General features: G+C 39.4%; 1 pseudogene; it reads left to right on the top strand.

Moving 5' to 3' along the window:
• Positions 1 to 3,145: 3,145 nt before the first annotated feature.
• The window catches only part of LOC113747996 (SWI/SNF-related matrix-associated actin-dependent regulator of chromatin subfamily E member 1-related-like), an 8,611-nt pseudogene continuing 4,595 nt past the window's right edge, over positions 3,146 to 7,161 (top strand).

Genomic DNA, 7,161 nt, shown 5'->3' on the forward strand with positions numbered 1-7,161 from the left:
GCTTGGATCAAGATGGCTCAGCTAGTTAAATGTGTTACGGTGCATTATTTTATGTGATAACCGCCCCATAAACACATGAACGTCTCACACATATATGTCATCATACGTCTCACCCCATCATGTCACCATATCACATGATACTGCAACCAAGAAGACGTTTAAACGCGAAAATTTAAGACATCGTTTTTTTTCCCCAGATTTTCCGACGGCGGAAGTGGCTAACGAGGGGAGCCATCTTGCTTCCTTCTCCTCTCTGGTCTGTTGAGAATTGCGCATGCGCATTACCGATCTAGCGGCGGCGACAGTTAACGGTCATAATGTTCTAAACCGACATTTCTGCGATTTGTTCGCTACAAAGTGTTTTTAAAAGTCCCCCAGGAGAAAGAGAAGAGTAGTGTCTTTCCACAGACTGTATGAAAACGATGTCTGGGTGAACAACGGGGTATTTTTTTTTACGAGAAAGCTCAGCTGACATAATAGCGATGGCAATAACGGCTACTTCCGGCGAAGACTTTCAAAATAAAACTCAAGACAAACGCCTCGTGGTGGACAAAGTTATTTTAGTGTGTTCAAGCGACAAACATCGTGAATTTTAAACAAACTTCAAACACATTTCATATATAAATAGTATTATATTTTTGTTATCTTATCAACCTCCCAATAATAAAATATTGCTGTGACTTTTGTTTACAGCCTAATTTAATTGTATCCCCATTTGTAGTTCTGTCTCATATCTTTATAAAACATTTTAATTTCTACGTTCACTTTCTGTGTTTTATGTAGTTTTCTATTTGTATAAAACATTTTTATTTCTACGGCCACTTTATTTTTTTATATATAGTTTTCTAGTTGTATAGATGTTTAGCACGGGTTAACTTATTAACACAGTTATATATTTATTTTCTATTTAATTCCCCTGCACATTGTTTTTATTTCTCTGTACATATTTAAATTTAGATCTACCTCAGGTTAAATGTAACGTATGGTTACTGTGTTATAGATTAATTCTAATGTATGTTCAGTGTATGTTTGCGTGCTGCTACTATCTATCTATCTATCTATCTATCTATCTATCTATCTATCTATCTATCTATCTATCTATCTAAATGTACGAATATAGGGGAGCACTGTAAAACAAAAAATACTTAAATATGTTGAAGAAAATAACGGACAGGTCAGTAACTTTTATTTTTTTTAAGTATATCTTTATTAATAATTATGCTTCACATCTTATTCACATATACAGCATTTTCTCCTTTTTTCCCTTTTTTGAACCTTTAGCGCAGTATTCAGTCAGTCACAAGCATTGGTAGCAACAATAATTAATAACCTAAAATAGAAAGCAAGTAGACATTGCAATAATAAAAAATTTTTTTTAAAAAAGCAAAGAAAACAAAAAAGGAATAGAAATGAAAATAGCAAAACAGACAGCAACACCTCTCCTTCAACATTCAGCTATTATTCCTTGGTCTGGGAAGGACCTTTCCAAAGTATGTTTGTTAGGGACTTAACATAAATTTAAAGTATTTGTATTTTACTTGAGTATTTCCTGTACGTGCTGGTCCCAAAATCAACCAATCACGACTCTGCGTGCCGACCAATCAGATGACAGACGGCGTCCTCTTCCTGTTTGGTCAGGGGGATCATCGGGTGAGCATCGAGAGGTTTAAAACTATAAATGATTGTTTACAATTTTTTTTTTTTTTTTTTTTTTTTATATAATCGGTATCAAACTGCGACCCCAAGCGCCCTTGATGTACATCTCCAAGATGGTGCCCACTAGTGACAAGGGTCGCTTCTATGCATTTGGTCGTGTGTTCTCTGGCAGTGTCTCCACTGGCCTGAAAGTACGCATCATGGGACCAAACTATGTCCCTGGAAAGAAGGATGACCTCTACTTGAAGCCAATCAGAGGTTTGTTTCAACATCTCCCTGTTGGTCTTGGTTTTATGATCTGGTGTGAATCAGTTAGTCAATTGTCTAATATCTAACCTTGCCCATGCTCTTTCCCAGGACCATTTGATGATGGGCCGTTATGTTGAGCCCATTGAGGATGTGCCATGTGGTAAACATCGTTGGCCTGGTTGGAGTGGACCAGTTCCTTGTCAAAACTGGAACCATCACCACTTTTGAGCAGGCACATAACATGAGAGTTATGAAGTTCAGTGTCAGCCCTGTGGTGAGAGTTGCTGTGGAGGCCAAACCCTGCTGACCTTCCCAAACTGGTGGAGGGTTTGAAGCGTCTGTCCAAGTCTGATCCTATGGTGCAGTGTATCATTGAGGAGTCGGGAGAACATATCGTTCTGGTGCTGGAGAGCTACATCTGGAGATTTGTCTGAAGGATCTGGAGGAGGATCACGCTTGCATTCCACTCAAGGTGATTAAAAGCAAATTTGAGTAGGCCTCTTGAAGTAAAACTTCATTTGTAGTTAATGTGCTTTGCATATAGAGCCATGGAAATCAAATTGTAAGGATTTAAACATGATTTGCGATGTCCACTAAAACTTTACTTTCATTGTAGAAATCTGATCCAGTGGTGTCCTACAGAGAGACTGTTCCACGAGTCCACCGTTACGTGCCGTCAAAGTCACCCAACAAGCACAACCGTCTGTTCATGAAGGCCCGTCCCCGGAAGATGGCTTGGCAGAGAGACACGAGAAGGGGACGTGCCGCCGCCCAGGAGCCAAGGCCCGTGCCCGCTACCTCGCGAGAAGTAGAGGGGGAGGTCGGTGAGGCCAGAAAGATCTGGTGCTTCTCGGACCTGATGGAACTGGCCCCAACAGGTTGGTGGAGTTACCAAGGGAGTGCATACCTTAAGGAGATCAAGGATAGCGTTGTGGCTGGCTTCCAGTGGGCAGTCAAGAGGTGAGTAAGCTGGTATATGCAATAATTCACTTTATTTTATTAACCTCATAAATGATTATCTAAAATTGTCATTGTGCTTCTACTGTCACCAGTGGAAATACATGATAACAATTGGGTTTGATTTTGTCTTTAGGGTGTCCTCTGTGAAAGAACATGCGCGCCATTCGCTTCGACGTCCACGATGTGACCCTGCATACAGATGCTATTCACCGTGGTGGTGGTCAGATTATTCCACAGCACGTAGAGTCCTGTACGCATGCGAACTCACAGCTGAGCCAAAATGATGGAGCCAGTCTACCTGGTGGAGATCCAGGTAAGTGTCACTGGACACTCATTTTGTTATTGGTCATCAAATGTGTTCAGCCTCATGCATAATCTTTTACTTTTAAACTTGATCCAGTTTGTCATACTTAGCGTTTGTATGACTTAACACCTGTTTCCTTTGCAGTGTCCTGCAGTTGCGGTGGGTGGTATCTACGGTGTGTTGACCAGGAGGCGTTGTCATGTGTGAGGAAATCAGTGTTATGGGAACACCCATGCGTGTCACCAAGGCCACCTGCCTGTCATGGAGTCATTTGTAAGTCTTAACATGGGATATTCTGAGCTGAGCAGCCAGTCTTGTCTGCTTCGTGTGTTTTAGTCTTGTTCTGTGGCTGCAGTTTATGACTGACTCCGGTCAACTATAAACATTATCTGAAATGGAGATTAAGTATGATAGTTTGACTGGAAGGTTGGCCACAAATGGTGTTGGAATTTCATATCAGACTGCAGTTGTGCACACAGTGCCCATTTCATTATGACTCATTGTTCTGCAGTAAAGTTTACAGTCCTCACTCCTTCACTTAAGTGCAGATATTTTCAGTTCTGCACTTTTTTGCTGACATCATACGCTCCCAGCAGAAATAATATAAACTAGACATGACATGCCTGCCTTTGTGGCAGGGTGTGTCTTCAGTTGGATTGTCAAAGTTGGTCTAAGTTTGTAATGCTTACAGGAACCAGCAGAAATTATAAAGACGTAATGTTTGTGAAACCCAATATCTCTTAGGGCAACAAGTACCTAGCTACCTAAAGTGAGGTGATAGTTTTAACAGCAGATGATAGACTACCAGGAACATGAGCTGACTCTGTGAATTGAAGTAGTTGGCTGTAAAAGTACTTGTTCCAAAACTAATCTAACACATTTTTGTTTTTTAACCAACATGTAATTGTGGTGGAATGACTAAAGTGTGTAACTTGAGCCTGAAGACAAAAAGTGGTCCACTAATGTTCGTATGTGTGTTATTTGAAATGAGCAGTAGTAAAATAATTACAGTAGTTCATTGCACTGGATTTGTAAGAGTAGTGGGCACCCCCCCCCTTTTTTTTTTTTTTAAAAAACTTGTGTAAGCTGTACATTTATCTGACGGATCCATCCTTGTTGCTGTTTTTGTATTCAAACATACTTTGCTCTGTCTGTTCCCAGGTTTCACAGCTGACCTTCGTCCAACACTGGTGGCCAGGCCTTCCCACAGTGCGTGTTCGACCATTGGCAGATCCTCCCTGGAGATCCATTAGACGCTGCAAGCAAGCCCGGTATTGTCGTCACCGAGACACAAACGTAAGGGTCTCAAGGAAGGTTGCCCCAGCCTTGGACAACTACCTGGACAATTGTAAAAGCCTCAGACCCCACCTTGCTTTTTGCCTCATTCCTCTTTTCCCAACCAATTTAGCCTACTTGTGGGACCGGACTGTACAGAACACAGTGAGCACTAATGTTTGCCAAAGGATTGACAATAAAAATAAACACAAAATTGTAAACGATAAATAAAGGAACATAAAAACTGAATGAGTCTGGAGTTTTTGTTTTTAGGGGCAAAATTGACTTTTCAGGTGAACTTAGGCAGATTTTGGTTTCAAATCGGGCAGCTTCTCTTTAACACCCATTTCTCTTCTCTTGTGCATGTTAAATATGTAGTCGTGTTTCTAGGGGGTGCAAGGATTGCATATTCTGGGAGACTGAAACTTTGTCTTTAGGTGAATATGGTACAGCTGAGTCTGCAAGGTCTCCATGCAAGAAATACACTACAAAAGGTCAAGTGGGACAAGAACACTGGATTAAATTTGTTTTTGTTACATGGTTTGCAGATATTGGGTATACTTAACATAAGTTCATCTTAAGCCATTTCTGATGTTTTTTATCCGTATTTTATAAACTACTACTGTTGGAACCCTACATACAATTACAAACCAACAATCAACAAATCCTACATATTAGGTGGTAAGCCATAATTTGACTTCCTGTAATTGCAATGTTTGCCGGTTATTTTAATGTGCCAAGTTAAGTAATTACTTTCTTGGAATAACATGACTAACATCGCTCAAAAGTTCTTGCAATAACTTAGAATATCTTGTCATAGCTATAATTAACCACCAACTGAGTTGTACTTGTAGGGCTCTATCCTTCAAGGGCAACCAAACAAGCTCTTGGAGTTGCTGTTTGCCCTCAGTTCTTGTTTTTCTGTGAGCAGGGGTGCACACTGTGGGAAGAAAGGCACTGAGTATACAGGAACCCACACAAATACTACAATGAATTGCTGGTAGCGGCTCATCGTGCAAGTAAATGTAAAAGGTCCCGAATTTTGTGCTACGTCCTTGTCTGCAATACAAAATTTGTCTTAAAATGTTTCCCAGAGAAGAAACTATGACTTGATTATTTAAAGCAGTGCCAACAAGAGAAGCCGTCATCAGCCCAAGACTTCCTTTTAAAAATTGCTGTTGTAGCCAGAAACCTATTTTTGTTATAAACTGTAACACGGGGCACATGGTGGAAATAAATCCTATGCTGGGTTAATGCTGGGAGAATTTTTTGTTGTGTAACTGATGAAATATATTTGTATACAAACATTTGTCCATGCAAACTAATATGACTACTTGTCAAGACGTGTATTTGACAGAATAGCCAGGTAAGATATTGGTCTGTTTCCTGATGTTCTCATTTTATTAAAGTTTTTACTGGAGGCACACGCTCAGGCCTGTATTGGCTCGTTGCAGTTCCTACCTCTGACCAGTGGAGGACAGAATGACTGAGCTGACCCGGACCGATACTGCGCATGCGCAACCCAACAAAGATGAGCTTGGATCAAGATGGCTCAGCTAGTTAAATGTGTTACGGTCATTATTTTATGTGATAACCGCCCCATAAACACAGAACGTCCACACATATATGTCATCATAACGTCCACCCATCATGTCACCATATCACATGATACTGCAACCAAGAAGACGTTTAAAAACGAATTTAAGTACATCGTTTTTTTCCAGATTTCCGACGGCGGAAGTGGCTAACGAGGGGAGCCATCTGCTTCCTTCTCCTCTCTGGTCTGTTGAATTGCGCATGCGCATTCCGATCTAGCGGCGCGAAAGTTAACGGTCATAATAAGTTCTAAACCGACATTTGCGATTTGTCGCTACAAAGTGTTTTTAAAGTCCTAAAGGAGAAAGGGAAGAGTAGTGTCTTTCCACAGACTGTATGAAAACGATGTCTGGGTGAACAACGGGGTATTTTTTTACGAGAAAGCTCAGCTGACATAATAGCGATGGCAATAACGGCTACTTCAGCGGCGAAGACTTTCAAAATAAAACTCAAGACAAACCCTCGTGGTGGACAATTATTTTAGTGTGTTCAAGGACAAAAAACTCAACCACATTTTCATATAATGTATTATATTTTTGTTATCTTATCAACCTCCATAATAAAATATGCTGTGACTTTGTTTACAGCCTAATTATTGTATCCCTTGTAGTTCTGTCTCATATCTTTAAAAACTTTATTTCTACGTTCACTTCGTGTTTTTATGTAGTTTCTATTTGTATAAAACTTTTATTTCTACGGCCACTTATTTTTTTATATATAGTTTTCTAGTTGTATAGATGTTAGCACGGGTTAACTTATTAAACACAGTTATATATTTATTTTCTATTTAATTCCCCTGCACAATTTTTATTTCTCTGTACATATTTAAATTTAGATCTACCTCAGGTTAATTGTAACGTATGGTTACTGTGTTATAGATTAATTCTAATGTATGTTCAATGTAGTGTTGCGTGCTGCTACTACCTATCTATCTATCTATCTATCTATCTATCTATCTATCTATCTATCGATCTATCATCTATCTATCTTTATCAAATGTACGAATATAGGGGAGCACTGTAAAACAAAAAATACTATATGTTGAAGAAAATAATGGACTAACATAATTTTTTGTTTTTTATTATATCTTTATTAATAATATGCTTCACATCTTTAGCAAC

The sequence above is a fragment of the Larimichthys crocea genome, chromosome XVII (assembly GCF_000972845.2).
Source record: "Larimichthys crocea isolate SSNF chromosome XVII, L_crocea_2.0, whole genome shotgun sequence".
Lineage (NCBI taxonomy): Eukaryota > Metazoa > Chordata > Actinopteri > Sciaenidae > Larimichthys > Larimichthys crocea.